The sequence below is a fragment of the Salvelinus sp. IW2-2015 genome, unplaced genomic scaffold (assembly GCF_002910315.2).
Source record: "Salvelinus sp. IW2-2015 unplaced genomic scaffold, ASM291031v2 Un_scaffold1076, whole genome shotgun sequence".
NCBI classification, from domain to species: Eukaryota; Metazoa; Chordata; class Actinopteri; order Salmoniformes; family Salmonidae; genus Salvelinus; species Salvelinus sp. IW2-2015.
Genome location: NW_019942717.1, coordinates 118,997 through 137,644, shown reverse-complemented (window position 1 = coordinate 137,644; position 18,648 = coordinate 118,997).

Here is an 18,648-nt window from a genome sequence, read left to right as displayed (position 1 = left end):
TCCTTCATAGCCTTGTTCGTGATTGGTTGAAGAGAGTTTGTGTTGAAGATACACTTGATGCCCGGTGCTGTCGTCGGGAGCTGACAGCTGACTAGTTAATCTTTGTCTCTTGAGCCCTGACCTCTCCTGCGTGTCTATTCACCTTTGACCTTTTTAAAAGTGAGGGTCAACTGACTGCGTTGCGGATATAATTTCCCCCTATAGCCACAGTTCTACAATCAGCTTTCTCTCCCGAGTGCTAACCTTAAGTTTGAGGGAGGAATACAACACAACTGACCTTAGCTCAGCGTCTGAGGCCAACTACTCTGTTGATGACAGACAGGGTCAACCCTGACCTGTCAACCATTAACTTGTAACCACTACCTTGTAACCACTACCTTGTAACCACTGCCTTGTAACCACTACCTTGTAACCGCTGCCTTGTAACCACTGCCTTGTAACCACTGCCTTGTAACCACTGCCTTGTAACCACTACCTTGTACCCACTACCTTGTAACCACTGCCTTGTAACCACTATGTTGTAACCACTGCCTTGTAACCACTGCCTTGTAACCACTGCCTTGTAACCACTATGGTGTGAGAGAATAGACAGGTTAGGAGGCTAAAGATACAGCATTCCCCTTGGGGCATAACGCTGTTAAAAAACTGGGAGAGCTCACACCTTCTCAAGTGACCAAGTCTTTGACCTGGTCTCGTCAGATTACTGCACTACATAGGAAGGGTAGCTCTAAGTTCACACAGCCGGCCTGAACATGTGACCTGGCCCGAAGGCACTTGTAACCCCACACATTCAAAGAAGGGAGCGCCTCCCCCACACAGCAGTCTCTGCAGCGCTTGTGAAAGCTGTTCAGGGGGGCTGAATCTTGTCCTGATCCACCTACCTGAGGCCGCAGCTGGGGCAGGCAAAAGGAGGAGATGCCAATTTTGCCCCCCAAATAAAGACTGTAAAACAAATACACATCTGAGAAAAACATATGTAAAGTCCATGCACACACACTTGCGTACTGTATTGTTGTTGTTTAAACACCTTGTGGTTGGGGACAATGGTTAAAAAAATGGGAGAAGACTAGTGTTTTGTAGGTGAATTCCTCATTGTACAGTATATAAGAATATATCATGTTGCCAAAAAAGTTCAAGATTGTTTTCCTTCAATAAAATAGCCTTCAAAACTACGTTCTGCACATTTCTGCTACTTTCTTAGGCGATGCAAGTGCTATCAGTGCTATGCAGTACCTTTAGCAATGATAATAATAATAAACCTCTACTTTAGTAAAGAAAACAATTATGACAGGTGTGTTGTAATAAAAACGAGTGGTGTCCACTGATTAAATGCAGTCTTTCTGCATTGTGAAGAGGGAAAACCCAGATATTCACAAAGTTTGTGATGAATGACAGGTTGTTTCTTCATGCAAAATAGATTTGGGGTTTAAAATTCAATTAAGCTGCTTTATTTTAGGGATTTAGTGAAGGCTGGTCATTTTCGACCCTTAAGACAAGGGAGTATACAGAATGTTAATACTACACAAGGGTTAAAAGGCCCTTCCCTGCCCTCACCCTGGGTTACCTGTTATGTGTAACTTGGGATCTGGGTGTTGGTGTTTCTTGTTATTTTCAGTAGGTCCAAACAGTAGTGAGCTGTGAAAATAATTCCCTCTCAAAGATCAATCGCAATCATTCACTTATTGATTTATATTTCCTCCCACTCGGACAGCAGCTGATGTTGGCCCCTCCCACTCCTCATGGAGTGCTCTTCTCTCTGTATCTCGTTCAGTTTCATGACATGCTAAACCCCATGAGCTTAGTTTCCATTGACTGCTCTGCTTTTGCGCTGCTTGGACTGGTCTTGCTTTAGCCAGAGGAACACAAGGAATAATGATACTGAATGTTGATCAACAGGCCAATGGTAGCACAATTTTTTTTTTTAAGTGGACAGATAGCTTGTTTATAATGTGTATAATGGGCTGTTAGAATAAGTGTGTTTTTCATCCCTTTCATTCCATAGGAGTGACCTAGTGGTTAGAGCGTTTGGGCAACAAGGTGAAAAATAAAGTTTCCAGTTTGAATCCCTGAGCCAACAAGGTGAAAAATAAGGTTGCCAGTTTGAATCTCTGAGCCAACAAGGTGAAAAATAAGGTTGCCAGTTTGAATCTCTGAGCCAACAAGGTGAAAAATGTGTCATTCTGCCCTTGAGAAAGGCAGTTAACCCCCTACAACAGCTCCCCGGGCGCCCCCACCTCTCTTATTCAAAGGTGTTGGGTTAAAAGTGAATGTCAAGTTTCAGTTGTACCTTATAGATATATTTCGCTGTCCTAAAAGTATGCAACAACAGCGTGTATTGTTATTACTAGAGATTATTCCATATCAATGCTTGTATTATATGAGACATTTTCTCAGTTTCGTTTTTCTCCTGCTTTTCTTATTCTTCATTACAACTTTATCCAAAGTTTATCAATCAGCTCATAGGAATATCTCTCAGGAAGACAAAAGATATCACTGCTCACAACATCAAATCTCTGTCCTTTTTCCATATGTCTGTCCAGCCCTTCTCTAGTCTTAAACAACAGACGGACTATAGTCATGTGTTTTTGTTTGACATCATGTATTCTTTGCCAGTAGAATACTGTATTATACCATATGTTTTTCCTTCCGCCGATGCCGAAGTTTCCCCAATATCACTTTATCAGATTATTTCCCTTTACATGTCTAATAAAAACCTAACAGCAAAAAACAGACATTTTCCAGTGGAATTATAGCTTTAATTAGAAATGTTTCCTTCCTTCCTTCCACAGCAATTCAGCAAAATGTTTTGGATCTTGTTAAATTATCATTTAAAGCAGCAATAAATTGTTAATACATGTTTACCTTAAATATAACTTCCATCTTTAGTCCATAAAATGTTTTTATGTAAATGCCTTAAAATTCTGTATTTTGAGAGATTTCAGAAACTTTAATTCAAAGGAATTAACTTTCCTCTTTCTTTGAAATCTCTTCAATCCGCCACACACGTCGTTAAAGTGCTTCATGGTTTGGGCCAAGCGTTTATGAGGTCGTAATAGAACACGGAGCAGGATAGAACTTCAGGACAGAATGAACCTGTTGTGGAGGCTGACACTGACCTGCATGACACGCAGAGACAGACAGAGGCAGCCTCAGAGCCCCTTTTCCTCCATTAAAAGAGGTCAGAGAAGGATTAGAACACAATGGCAGTTAGGTGAAGTTCCTCTCTGTTGATGTGCCAACCACTGTAACCAAGGGCAAGTGCTAGAAATGCCATGATTGGTTGTTCGATTGAGCCAAATTCAACCAATGACAGTCATGCCTGGGAAAGTTTGGCCCATAATGACAGATGGGGCTGAGAGACACTGGCTCCATCACTGGGCGGGAAGATTCCACAAAGGAGAGAAGAGGAGATTCATTCTTCCTCCTAGATTACAGTGGCTAAATACTAGAACGGTCCACTCAACACTCAAACAGGTTGTTTTGACGTCGAAGAGGTCATCTGAGTTTGTTCCTCCTTCTAAGAGAGGGTGATGCCTTGGGTCAACTAGTGGTCTGTTAGAGAGAGAAACAGAGAGAGAGACAGAGAGAGAGAGAGAGAGAAAAAGAGAGAGAAAGACAGAGAGAGAGAAAGAGAGAGAAAAAGAGGGAGAAAGACAGAGAGAGAGAGAGAGAGAGAAAGAGAGAGAAAGGACAGAGAGAGAGAGAGAAGACAGACAGAGAGAGAGAGAGAGAGAAAGAAAGAGAGAAAAAGACAGAGAGAGAGAAAAAGAGAGAGTGAGACAAGAGAGAGAGAGAGAACGAAAGGGAAAGTGAGGGCAGGGGGAGGGTGAGTGAGTAGAGGTGATCCTTTGTTTGACACGTCCATTAGGGGATTAAGTTTAAACATGTTGATTATTTTAATCAGACAGCCTTGTGTTGACTGCTCTGGAGTCATGGGGGTTGATAGTGGAGAGTCAATGCTGGGATGGTCAATGGGAGTCAATGTGATGGAGTCAATGTGGGAGTCACTGTGATGGAAGTAATGGAAGTCAACTGTGAGGAAGTCAATGGAGTCACTGTGATGGAAGTCAATGGGAGTCAACTTGTGATGGGAAGTCAATGAAAGTCAACTGTGATGGAAGTCAATGGGAGTCAACTGTGATGGAAGTCATGGAGTCAACTGTGATGGAAGTCAATGAAGTCACTGTGATGGAAGTCAATGGGAGTCAACTGTGATGGAAGTCAATGGGAGTCAACTGTGATGGAAGTCATGAAGTCAACTGTGAGTGGAAGTCAATGGGAGTCAACTGTGATGGAAGTCAATGGGAGTCAACTGTGATGGAAGTCAATGGGAGTCAACTGTGATGGAGAGTCAATGGGAGTCAACTGTGTGGAAGTCAATGGGAGTCACTGTGATGGAACGTCAATTGGGAGGTCAACTGTAGATGGAAGGTCAATGGGAGTCAACTGTGATGGAAGTCAATGGGATTCAAACTGTGATCTGGGAAGTCAATGGAAGTAAACTGTGATGGAAGTCAATGGGAGTCAACTGTGATGGAAGTCATGGGAAGTCAACTGTGATGGAAGTCAATGGAAGTCAACTGTGATGGACGTCAATGGGAGTCAACTGTGATGGAAGTCAATGGAGTCAACTGTGATGGAAGTCAATGGAAGTCAACTGTGATGAAGTCAATGGAGTCAACTGTGATGGAAGTCAATGGGAGTCAACTGTGATTGGAAGTCAATGGGAGTCAACTGTGGATGGAAGTTCAATGGGAAGTCAACTGAGATGGAAGTCAATGGAAGTCAATGTGATGGAGCAATGGGAGTCAACTGTGATGGAAAGTCAGTGGGAGTCAACTGTGATGGAAGTCAATGGAAGTCCAACTGTGATGGAAGTCAATGGAGTCAACTGTGATGGAAGTCAACTGTATGGAAGTCAATGAAAGTCAACTGTGATGGAAGTCAATGGGAGTCAACTGTGATGGAAGTCAAGCTGTGATGGAAGTCAATGGGAGTCAACTGTGATGGAAGTCAATGGAAGTAAACTGTGATGGAAGTCAATGGAAGTCAACTGTGATGGAAGTCAATGGGACTCAACTGTGATGGAAGTCAATGGGAGTCAACTGTGATGGAAGTCAATGGGACTCAACTGTGATGGAAGTCAATGGAACTCAAATGTGTGGGTGAGACATGGACTCAGCTGAGTTGAGTTGTTCAGAGTTCAACAAACACAGTGCTGGCCTGGGAATATCCTACCTAGCTTGGGTACCAGACTGGTTCTACATTCAACAAACAGGCTGGCACTGCAGGTGAGTTATGTTCTCTCTGATTCGGAGGAACAGAATGTATTCTTTATGAAGATATGCCAGTATTATATTGCATTATATACTGTAAGTATTCGACTCTTGGCATGGGCACTTTGGAATAACATTCAGAAGCAACTGGAAAAGATTAGAGTTATGTTCCAAGCACTATGGCCTCCATAACTTATGGAGAGAGAGGAGAAAGGGATGCCTATACCATTTTCCATGAAATTTGGAAGCTGACTTACGTGACTACAATACCTAGGTGTCTGTTAGACTTGGTAACTCTCCTTCGACTCACATCAAACCATCTCCCAATCCAGTCAATCAAATTGGCTTTTCCTTATTCCGCAACAGCATTACTAGCGAACATCCCTTTAAAACTCCATCACCTCGACTTCGCCAACAAACAAAAAAAGTCACCTGAGTAGACGATCATTGATGCTGGCCCTATACACATAGTTGTCAAGCGAGTACAAGCGTAGGCCTGCAGAATTGCTTGCCGGTAGACCAATGCGAGGCTGGAGGCACGATCATTTACAAAATAGCCCCCAAAACCCTACTCAATACAATTGGATGAGTCTTATCACAGTGCCATCCATGTTTGGTTGCACCAAGCCCCATAGACTTACCACCACTGCGACCTGTACACTCTCGTGTGGCTGGCCCCCGCTTCATACTCGTCGCCACACCCACTGGTTCCAGGTCATCTACGAAACCCTGCCGTAGGTAAATGTCCCCCCTTTTATCTCAGCTCGCTTGGTCACCATGAGCAGCACCTACCTGTAGCACGCGCCCACGCAGGTATATCTCTCTAGTTCACCTCCCAAAACCCAGATTCTTCTTTGGACGCCTTCCTCCTTCCAGTTCTCTGCTGCCGCCAATGACCTGGAACGAACTACAAAAATCTCTGAAATGGAAAACACTTCTCTCCCTCACAGCTTTACAGCACCAGCTGTCAGAGCAGCCTCATAAGATCTGCACCTGTACATAGCCATCATATACATTTAGCCCAAACAACTACCTCATGTACCTACTGTATTTATTTAATTTATCTTATTTTGCTCCTTTGCACCCCATTATTTCTGTTCTCTACTTTGCGGCTTTCTTCGCACTGCAAAACCAACATTCAGTGTTTTAGTTTTTATTTTTACTTGCCTGTGTGCTAATTTCACTTCGCTCTCCATGGCCTTTTTTATTTTTATTTATTTATATATATATTTTGTTTGCTTCACCTCCCTCTATATCTACCTCACTTGCTCACATTGTATATAAGACCTTATTTTTTTCACTGTGATTATTGACTAAATGTTTGTTTTCTCCATGTTGTAACTATGGGTTGCTTGTATGTGTCCGACACTGCTTCGCTTTTATCTTTGGCCAGGTCGCAATTGTAAATGAGACAGTGTTCTCAAATTTGCCTCCCTGGTTAAATAAAGGTAAATAAATAAAAAATTAAAACATACCCGATTATTTATGAGCTGACAAGCGTAAATTCTGTCGACTGCCTGAGCAAGGCAGTTAACCCAGTGTTCCCCCTGGACCCTGAGCAAGGCAGTTAACTCAAGTGTTTCCCCCCTGGACCCCCCTGGCGGCAAGGCAAGTTTAACCCAGTTTCCCCTGGAACCATGAGCAAGGCAGTTAACCCCAGTGTGTCCCGCCCTGGACCCTGAGCAAGGCAAGGTTAACCCAGTGTTCCCCCCTGGACCCTGAGCAAGGGCCAGTTAAACCCAGTGTTCCACTTGCGGCCGAAAGACGTGGATTGTCGATTGTGAAGCCCCCCCCCACCCACCACACCTTCTCTGATGTCAGAGGAGGTGGTTAAGACGCGTAAGAAGGACATTTCACTTGGAATGCAAATTCCGCGTTGACGACCTGACTAGGTATGCCCCCTTTATCCCTTTTCCTGTTCCCTTTATTTCCAACTGGTCCAAGCATACAGCAGTAGCTAGTTACTTTCACCTGCCTAAGCCAATGAATAATAACATAAAGGTTACAGAAACCCGTTAGCTACCCAGCAGAGCAGAGATTGAATTGAATTTCTCAGTACAATTAGTATCTCACATAGGCGATCAGGCCCAAGCGGCAGCGCTAATTCCCAGGGCCCCACCCAGCACGATTCATTCATTACCGTCTCTTACTTGCAAAGGCTAATCCATTCAGTCACTCTTCTTTCTCTCTCTCTCTCTCTCTTCTCTCTCTCTCTCCTCTCTCTCTCTCTTCTTCTTCTCGTCTCTCTCTCTCTCCCTCTTCTCTCTCTCTCTCGTCTCCTCTCTCTCTTCACTCTCTCTCTCTCTCTCTCGTCTCTCTGCTCTCTTCTCTCTATCTTCTCCCTCTCTCTCTCTCTCTATCCCTCTCTTTGGCCTCTCTCTCCTCTCTTCTTGCCTCTCTCTCTCTCTCTCTTCTCTCTCTCTGCCTCTGCTCTCTCTCTCTCTCTCTCTCTCTCTCTCTCTCTCTCTCTCTCTCGTTCCTCTCTCTCTCTCTCCCTCTCTCTCTCTCTATCTCTCTCTCTCTCTATCTCGCTCTCTTCTCTATCCCTCTCTTTGCTCTCTCTCGTTCTGCCTCTCTCTCTCTCTCTCTATCTCGCTCTCTCTCTATCCTTCTTTGCCTCTCTCTCTCTCTGCCCTCTCTCTCTTTCTCTCTCTCTCTCTTCTCTCTTCGTCTCTCTCTCTCTCTCTCTCTCTCTCTCTCTCCTCTGCTCTCTCTCTCTCTCTCTGGCATATGTTCTTCTGTTCAGCCTTGTTTGAAATAACAACTGGAAGGGGGCTGTGTTTAACTTTGGACAAGTAGTGACTTGTTGGGTAACCCCCCGCCCCCCCACCACCACCACAACCTTCGGCCCCACCCTCCCCTCCAAACATCTCTCGCTCTGAGAACAATGAAGCCCTATTTGGCTCATCTGCCAGTATGATAGGGAGATTATGTGCACCGTGAACCAGGGCTTTTCATTGTTCAAGTCCACAGTGTTTCTGGGCACAGACGAAGTTGGTTTATCCCTAATAAATAAGGTAAAAAATAAGTAGTTTGTTCCCCAGTAATCTGCCAGTTAGGCCTAGAACATGCAGGAGGAACACCTGAAAGCAACTGATTCAGCGTTTGAAGGCGCTTTTTAGGATGGGGAATTCCCAACCGCAATGCGTAATATTATGCTAGGCTAACCGTTGTGTTGTTGAATTCAGGTACAGTCACTTGTTTTAACTCTCAAATCTTACAACAGTAAATACAGATGGTAGGATATTTCCAAAATAACCCAAATCTAATGCCCCATAAATCCTTGAAGCCTGTAGTAGTTAACAGTAACTCAATGGTAGTCTCAGAGGATTGGGGGAAATGGGTGCACATCCGAGTGTAAAGACTGCAATCTGCCGCATTGAGAAAGCGAAACAATATGATATTTTTTTTTCTCCAATACTCTACTGTTAGGATGAGATCAGTGGACCACCTAACACTACGATCTGAACCCTTCCCTTGCCTTACAGTACAGCTGGAGTTTACAGAAGCCACATTGGCGACTAGACCACAATGGTTGTAGAGTGACATCGTAATGCTGTCTGTTGCGTGAGTCAGGGTACCCACGAACTTTAGCACGGTCTTACTGTACCAACAGTGTTCAAACCTTAGAATCTTGATTTATTTACAGTATGTCATTATTTCAAGCAGCAGTAAAAAGGTCAAATTAACAGACTTGTTGTGACATCTACTGCTTTGTTATTGTCCGTCTCCGCTATGTACAGGTGGAGTTAGTAAGCTGAAACACCTGATCCTGACGGACCCCGTGCATAGCGGGTCCCAGGTGCATAGCGGGTTCCAGGTGCATAGCGGGTCCCAGGTGCATAGCGGGTCCCAGGTGCATAGCGTGTCCCAGGTGCATAGCGGGTCCCAGGTGCATAGCGGGTCCCAGGTGATAGCGGGTCCCAGGTGCATTAGCGGGTCCAGGTGCATATAGCGGGTCCCAGGTGCCATAGCGGGCCCCAGGTGCATAGCGGGTTCCCAGGTGCATGAGCGGGTCCCAGGTGCATAGCGGGTCCCAGGTGCATAGCGGGTCCCAGTGTAGCGGTCCCAGGTGCATAGCGGGTTCCCAGGTGCATAGCGGGTCCCAGGTGCATAGCGGGTCCCAGGTGCATAGCGGGTCCCAGGTGCATCTAGCGGGGTCCCAGGTGCATAGCGGGCCCCAGGTGCATAGCGGGTCCCAGGTGCATAGCGGGTCCCAAAGCGTGCATAGCGGGTCCCAGTGCATAGCGGTCCCAGGTGCATAAGGGCGGTGCCTCCCCAGGTGCATAGCGGGTTCCCAGGTGCATAGCGGGTCCCAGGTGCAGCGGCCCGTGCAGCTGATATCAGAAGGAGTACAGACCCGGCCGGCTGGCTATAGACACACCACCCCTCCTCAACCCCCAGCTATGTGAGGAATGGGTTTTTTAATTAACTTATTTTTTCTCTTTCTTTTCAGACGTATATGTTACGGCGGACTGCTCTACCTGAAAGATTTGTGGAGAGGATAATTTTTTTTTTTTAAAGAATGGTGTAAGGAAGAAAAAAAAAATCCCTTTGGGGTTATCAGATTTCCAGACGTGCTGTAGTGTAGGCTACCCTCCTCCTTTCTCTTGCTGCTACGCGTACTCCGCTACTCCCCGTCCCCTAACACAGCTGGTACTGTACTCCCCGTCCCCTAAACAGCTGGTACTGTACTACCCATCCCCTAACACAGCTGGTACTGTACTCCCTGTCCCCTAACACAGCTGGTACTGTACCCCCGTCCCCTAACACAGCTGGTACTGTACTCCCCGTCCCTAAACACAGCTGGTACTTACTCCCCGTCCCCTAAACAACAGCTGGTACTGTACTCCCGTCCCCTAACACAGCTGGTACTGTGTTCCCTGTCCCCATCCCCTAACACAGCTGGTAGCTGTAACTGCCCATACCCTAACACAGCTGGTACGCTGCTCCCCTAACAGCTGGTCTGTACTGCCTCCCCTAACACAGCTGGTACTGTACTGCCCATCCCTAACACAGCTGGTACTTGTACTGCCCATCCTCCTAACACAGCTGGTATGTTACTGTCCATCCTAACACAGCTGGTACTGTCCTGCCCATCCCAACACAGCTGGTACTGTACTCCGCTACTCCCCATCCCCTAACACAGCTGGTACTGTACTGCTCATGCCCCTAACACAGCTGGTACTGTACTCCCCATCCCATAACACAGCTGGTACTGTACTGCTCATCCCCTAACACAGCTGGTACTGTAACTGCTCATCCATAACACAGTTGTACTGTACTGCTCATCCCCTAACACAGCTGGTACTGTACTGCTCATCCCATAACACAGTTGGTACTGTACTCCCATCCCTAACCCAGCTGGTACTGTACTGCTCATCCCATAACACAGTTGGTACTGTACTGCTCATCCCTAACACAGCTGGTACTGTACTGCTCACCCATAACACAGTTGGTACTGACTGCTCATCCCTAACACAGCTGGTACTGTACTCCCCGTCCCATACACAGCTGGTACTGTACTGCTCATCCCACACAACTGGTACTGTACTGCTCATCCCTAACACAGCTGGTACTGTACTGCTCATCCCCTAACACAGCTGGTACTGTACTGCTCATCCCCTAAGACCAGATGGTAGGGGACACGTTACCACTAGTGTTAGATTTTATTTTATATTTTATTTGGATCTCTTTTAGTCCCATTTGGACTAATCTTCCAAGAGTCCTTAAACATTAAAATACCAATTTATAATACGAACACATTTTCACATTTAACACACTATTACAAACATACATAATATACTAACATAATGACCCAATAAATACTCAATCTAAAAAAATATTGATTCTTCATCTACTTATAGTCCACAACATTTTTATGTATTATTATTAAATCGTTTTAAAAATAATGTTTAAATTTATATATTGAAAGGTTTCTAGTTTGCTCAGTTAAATTATTCCCATTTTTTTTATTGCTCTAAATCGAAAAGTTTATTTTGCCTATTTCTCTTTTCTGTCTGGATAACACATAGATGGTGGACAATCTATTCCTAGTATTTACTGGATGTCTGTCTCTTACCACTGAATGACGCTTGTGAAATAGGAACTTGGCCGTTTTAAATGATGTATATTATGAAATAAAATAAGCATGTTTTTTTCAATTATCTTGTCGATTGATGACCAACCAAGAACACTGCGCATGACTGCAACAGAAGAACCATATCTCCACCTTAAAACAATCCTTGCTGCTTTGTTCTGTGCATTCTGCAGCCTCCTAACTTCACTTGRTGATGCATTTCCCCAGACCACAGAACAGTAGTTCACCTGACTCTCAATTAATGCTTGTGTTATTTGCTGAAGAATTTGTCCTGGTAAATATTTAGCTATCCTTCTGATCATGCATGCTGTTTTAATAATTGTTTTGACATAGATGAGACGACCTTGATAAGCAGTTGTCTAGCTGCAGTCCCAATAGTTTGGTTTCTGCCACTTCTTCAATTTGTACTCCTCCCATACTTAATTGTACCCCATGCTGTTTTGGCCTTTTCCTAGTGGAACAGACCAACATAACTTTGGTTTTCTTGGTGTTTAAAAAAAGTTTGTTCTGGCAAACCCACTCCCTGATATTCTCCAAATCTCCTTGTAAAGCTTGCTGTACCTGTTGAACCAATTGTCTTGCTGCATAAATTGTAGTATCATCTGGAAATATAGTAGCTTGAGTTTCAGCTAAGGAATAGGGAAGGTCGTTGGTATATATTAAATACAGAAGTGGCCCAAGGCAACTGCCCTGCGGTATTCCAATGTTTAAAACATGAGGGGAAGAAAATGAACCATTGATATAGGTGGACTGTTTCCTGTCAGTTAGATATGACTGTACCCAATTCAATGCTACCTCCTTAAAACCATAATGCATTAATTTTGTCCAAATTATTTCATGATCCACTAAATCAAATGCACTGAAATCTAAAAATAGTACACCCACAAACGTGCCATTATCCAGAGCATTGAGCCACTGGTCAGTCATGTCAACCAATGCAGTGGCAGTGGAATGGTTTTTGCGATAAGCATGCTGATTGGCTGTAATCAGATCATTCTTTTCCATGTACTCCCATATTTGTCTACTTAGAGAGGAAGACCTTGCTCTAGTTCTTACCAGTTAATTATCAGTAACCTGACCAGGATGTTACAAAGACAACAGACAACACTAATGTCTCTGTTAATTATACCTGTTAATTATCAGTAACCTGACCAGGATGTTACAAAGACAACAGACAACACTAATGTCTCTGTTAATTATACCTGTTATTTATCAGTAACCTGACCAGGATGTTACAAAGACAAAACAGACAACACTAATGTCTCTGTTAATTATACTGTTATTTATCAGTAACTGACCAGGATGTTACAAAGACAAAGACAACACTAATGTCTCTGTTAATTATACCTGTTATTTATCAGTAACGTGACCAGGATGTTACAAAGACAACAGACAACACTAATGTCTCTGTTAATTATACCTGTTAATTTTCAGTAACCGTGACCAGGATGTTACAAAGACAACACTAATGTCTCTGTTAATTATACCTGTTAATTATCAGTAACCTGACCAGGATGTTACAAAGACAACACTAATGTCTCTGTTAATTATACCTGTTAATTATCAGTAACCTGACCAGGATGTTACAAAGACAACCACTAATGGGTTCTCTGTTAAGTTATACCTGTTAATTATCAGTAACCTGACCAGAATGTTACAAAGACAACACTAATGTTCTGTTAATTATACCTGTTAATTATCAGTAACCTGACCAGGATGTTACAAAGACAACACTAATGTCTCTGTTAATTATACCGTTTAATTATCAGTAACCTGACCAGGATGTTACAAAGAAACACTAATGTCTCTGTTATTATACCTGTTAATTATCAGTAACCTGACCAGGATGTTACAAAGACAACACTAATGTCTCGGTCCTGAATGAGAAGGGAGGTATTAACAGGCTGATGAATGAACACAGCATACACTGCTGGACTGGACAGAAAAGTGATACAACTTTATTTCCCCCCCCCCCCCCTCCTTCCCTAAGTAGCGCGTCTTGGTAGTAATTTTAGTTTAGAGCCGTAGCTAAGTCACCGAGGCGGAGAGAGGATCGTGTCAAGGGAAGATTGTTCCGGCCAGCCCCGTGCACCTGGGTGTATTTTAATATCTCGTGGTATGTCAATCTGGAGTTTAAAGAGATTGTTTTATCTACTCATCTATCCTCTGGGCGCTGTCTCACCCAGACCCACTGTTTAGGTTTTAAGGTTTATTGAGCTTCCCGTTCACTGCTTCTGGTTTTCAAACGATGTAACATTAAACGACTTGACTGTGATGAGTCCTCTTGCCTGGCTCTCTGTTTAACTCATCTACACAGCAGTCTCCATGCTAACCCACTAGACTCAATGACAGGGGGACAGTTTGAGCTAAATGTTCAATGTCAGTTGAAACAATAAAAAAAAAAGCGTTCTCCATGCCCCTGTTTGGATAAAAAAGCTGAGGGATGGGGTGGGAGAAATGTACCCACTCTCAGATTCATAGACAGAGCTATGGATGCAGGGATTGACCCGACATGCATGACATCAACATTATAGTTTTAAACATGTTATGAAGCTATACAGTGTTTGTTTACATATGCTTTGTCTACTGGTTCATGAGGCATTTATGAGTTAAGTTATTCAAGAATCAATGGGTACATATCATTCATTTATAAGTCCAAAAGTGGATGTAGTAATTGCAGATTGCCCCTCTAAACACTTGTTTTATTGTCCAGTGGTAATTTATGTGATCATTTTTATTTGATTGGTTATGGTGCGGTCTAAGAGAACAGGTTGAGGGTTGTGACCTGATTGGTTACGGTGGGGTCTAACAGGTTGAGGGTTGTGACCTGATTGGTTACGGTGGGGTCTAAGAGAACAGGTTGAGGGTTGCTTCGTTCTTTCACATGAATGACATTGTAACCGGTGGGTTGTAGCTACATATTACTCAAACAGATGTTAACTCACTTTGATTTTATTTTATTAAAGAAGAAAGATTGTGGTGCCCTTTAACTCTTAATGCACTGATAGTCAGATGAAGATTACAAACATGAACAGACGGCAGAGAGAGAGAGAGAGAGAGAGAGAGAGAGAGAGAGAGAGAGAGAGAGAGAGAGAGAGAGACATTCCAAGCATCAAAGATCTCTCTGCAAATGTTTATCTGACTCTCCCAGCAAACACGTTGCGGTGTCTATGGACAAAACTTGGTTTTGTGTGATGAAAATCGACCATAAAGCATCTATTGAGTAAAGAGCTGACTGATAAAAGGCATGTTGTGATGGGAGGAGGATGTAGGAGGGAGAATGTGGTTTTGGAACAGGATCTCTCTAAGGCATCCAGGCTGCCATGTGAAGGTGCCTATTCCGAGAGAACCTGTGACTGGGACAGGCAGGAATGTCAAATATGTGCGTGTGTGTGCTTGTGTGTGTGCATGTGTGTGTGTGCTCGTGCGTCTAACCCTGGCACGTACTCCATCCCGACCTGAGACCCTTCCAAAGAGACTATTAGAGTCTGTGACGTGGAAATGCAACCAGGTTTTGCCCAGTGGGCTGTGTGTCACTCAGTTGATCTAAGCAGCATAAAGCCAGGTACACGACATGCATACTTAGGTCTAATATCACAGATGTGCACACACACACAGTGTGTTGAGTGATAACATCCTCTTGCGGTCCCCTAGCTGTCATCTATAACACTCAAAGACTAATTTCATGCAACCGTATCAAAATCTCTCTCTCTCTCTCTCTTTTAAATCCGCTAAATCATAAGGTGATCAGTTAGCTACTTCTCAAAGGGAATCTATCGTTCATGGAGTTTACTGCACCGATCCTGTGACCTCTCTCAGTCTGTTTGCATGCACCGTTTTGGAGCACATGACATTGTCCTTAATTAATCCGTCTGTACCGTGGTGGGTTAGGTGAAAGGTAACGTGACTGTTTGTTATTAATGCAGAGTCAGGGATCCCTAAATGAGTGATATTGACGTCTATAGCTGCTTCACTCACACTGCAATCCACTCTATCTGCTAATATATACCTAGCTGGGATCTCATTCCTTGAGCTTGGCTTGGGAAGATTATAACTATAAATATATATATATTACTTACATTTTATGAAATCATTCTATTTATTCAGGGTTAGATCCCATTGAGATCAAGGCTAATGCCACGGCTCCCCTGCCATTGGTCACAGTCCCATAATTGGTAGCGTTCAATCAAACGTCATTGTTTGTATTTGTTGTATTTATGTGTTTATGTTGGAGTTTTCAGTCATATCCGTTGCTAGGACACCTGAAAAAGAGCAGGTCAAAGGGTCAAATAGTAGTCATACATGCTATACTCACTATAGTGGAATGCAACATCACTTTCTGGGAGTATAGTTCAGTGTGCTGGTGTCCTTCAAAACACAATTATGTTTTTGCTTCCATTCCCACCCAAACCGCCACCTATCATTAAAAAAGAACAATGATTCTCAAACATCTGCCGACATGCTGGAAGTCCCTGCCAAGGTGGGCTGCAAATTACCCTTAACCCCCGGATGCTAGAGAGATTGACTTAATGTATTCATGCGTTCATTCATCATATAAACAGGGTCTTTGGACCCAAATTACCTCTCAGGGATAGACTGGTCTGATCCGGGATTTGGTCTAAATTCAGTATTTGTAAATCATAAGGAATTCATGGGGATTAAAGGGGAGGTGTAACAAGTCACTTAGTTACTCGTGCATTAAATTAAAGACTCTTGCCTATAGAATATTACACGTAATTCTTCCTTAATGATTCAAAGGCTGTAGGGCTGTTTCTTAAATCAGGTGATTCAAATATAGGGATAGTATATCACAACACGATATGTAAAGGATACAATTTGTATCTTAATGCACACAAGAACCAACACACTGTTCCATTTCAACAAACTGTTCAATTTCAACAAACTGTTCCATTTCAACAAACTGTTCAATTTTAAATCAACAAACTGTTCCATTTCAACAAACTGTTCCATTTCAACAAACTGTTCCATTTTAAATCAACAAACTGTTCCATTTCAACAAACTGTTCCATTTCAAACAAACTGTTCCATTTTAAATCAACACAAACTGTTTCATTAAGCATTTTCAACAAACTGTTCCATTTCAACACAAACTGTTCCATTTTACAATCAACAAACTGTTCATTTCAACAAACTGTTCCATTTTAAATCAACAACTGCTGTTCCATTTCAACAAACTGTTCCATTTTAAATCAACAAACTGTTCCATTTCAACAAACTGTTCCATTTTAAATCAACAAACTGTTCCATTTCAACAAACTGTTCCATTTTCAAACAAACTGTTCCATTTTTAATCAACCAACTGTTCCATTTCAACAAACTGTTCCATTTTAAATCAACAAACTGTTCATTTCCATCAAACTGTCCATTTCAACAAACTGTTCCATTTTAAATCAACAAAACTGTCCTCCATTTAAATCAACATACTGTTCCATTTCAACAACTGTTCCATTTCCAAACAAACTGTTCCATTTCAACAAACTGTTCCATTTAAATAACAAAGCTGTTTCATATTAAATGTCTGTGTTAAAAATTGACAATCTGAAAAAAATTATAATAATATAAATCATAAAGAAAGATTGAATGAAAAAAAGCAATTTAATCCCAAGTCTAATTATTGATTTGGTGGATGTTGAGATGAACTAGATGGTGGGTGCATTAGGTTTGGTAACACACACACACCTGGTTTGGAAACACACTGGTTTTACTCACTCAGTCACCCGGGTGAGAGCAGGTTCCACCTATCACTGTTCACAGTGATGTGTGGTTTCCATTTTTTATTAAAAAAAATAAAAAATAATTACCTTTATTTAACCAGGTAGGCTAGTTGAGAACAAGTTCTTATTTACAACTGCGATCTGTCCAAGATAAAGCAAAGCAGTGCGACACAAAGAACACAGAGTTACACATGGGATAAACAAACGTACAGTCAATAACACAATAGAAAAATCTATATACAGTGTGTGCAAATGTAGTAAGATTAGGGAGGTAAGGCAATAAATAGGCCATAGTGGCGAAATAATTACAATTTAGATTTAACACTGGAGTGATACATGTGCAGAAGATGAATGTGCAAGTAGAGATACTGGGGTGCAAAGAAGCAAAAAAAGAAAAATGACAGTGTTTTTTTACTAGATTACTTTTTAAAAGTTTTTCATGTTGTCTGTCTGTAATTGTGTAATGACTTGGTGCTGCCTATCTTGGCCAGGACGCTGAAAAATAGATTTCAAATCTCAATGAGCCCTTCCTAGTTAAATAAAGGTTAAATAAAAAAAACAGACAGACATACAGACTGACACGCAGGCAGGCAGGTAGGCAAACAGACAGACAGGCAGACAGACAAACAAGCAGACAAGCAGCCAGACAGGCAGGCAGTTAGGGAGCAGCTGAAGGTAATTTAGTATGAGGAGTTAGGCATAGACTAGCTAGCAGTGATAGCATTCACATGGGAAAGCACACCAGACCTGGGTTCAAATACTATATAAAATAATTTAAAATACTTTAGTTGTGCTTGATTGAGCTTGCCTGTTGCAATGGCACTTTTGGGACCAAAACTGCCAACCCTGCCCACCTGGCACTCCAGCCAGGCTAAAGCAAACGCTCAAAGTATTTTAAAGATTTCAAGTAGCATTTGAACCCGAGTCTGAAAAGCACACTGTGCTCTGATGCAACCACATGAAAAGGAAAGCACATTGAGATCTCGGTACTCCCAGGCCGGCAGTACACCCGGTGTTGTGGCACTGTTCAGTGTTGTAGTACTTGAGTCCAGGAATCGGACAATTTTCATGACTTGGACACCACCAGTTCTGACTTTGTTGTCAGAAAATCTCTCTTCTGCATAATTCAACATACTAAATATTAGCTGTTTTATCTAGTTAGCACTGTAATACAATATAGCTTTAAAAATGGTTAGACAACATCTTTGAGCGCTGCCAATGGACTCATGACTAGATAATAACGGACTTGGACTTGAACTATAGGGACTTGGGACTCAACTCGGACTTGAAGTTTAGTAACTTGACTACATCACTGTGTGAGAGTGGTTATGCTGTTTGGCTATAATGTCTTTCTGTTGTTGATGTATTGCTACAGGAGTGACTGACAGGCTTGGAGTGAGTCGTTAGGTCAACCTGGATGAACATGTTAGGAGTGACTGACAGACTTGGGTGAGTCGTTATGTCAACCTGGAGGAACATGTTCGGAGTGACTGACAGACTTGGAGTGAGTCGTTAGGTCAACCTGGAGGAACATGTT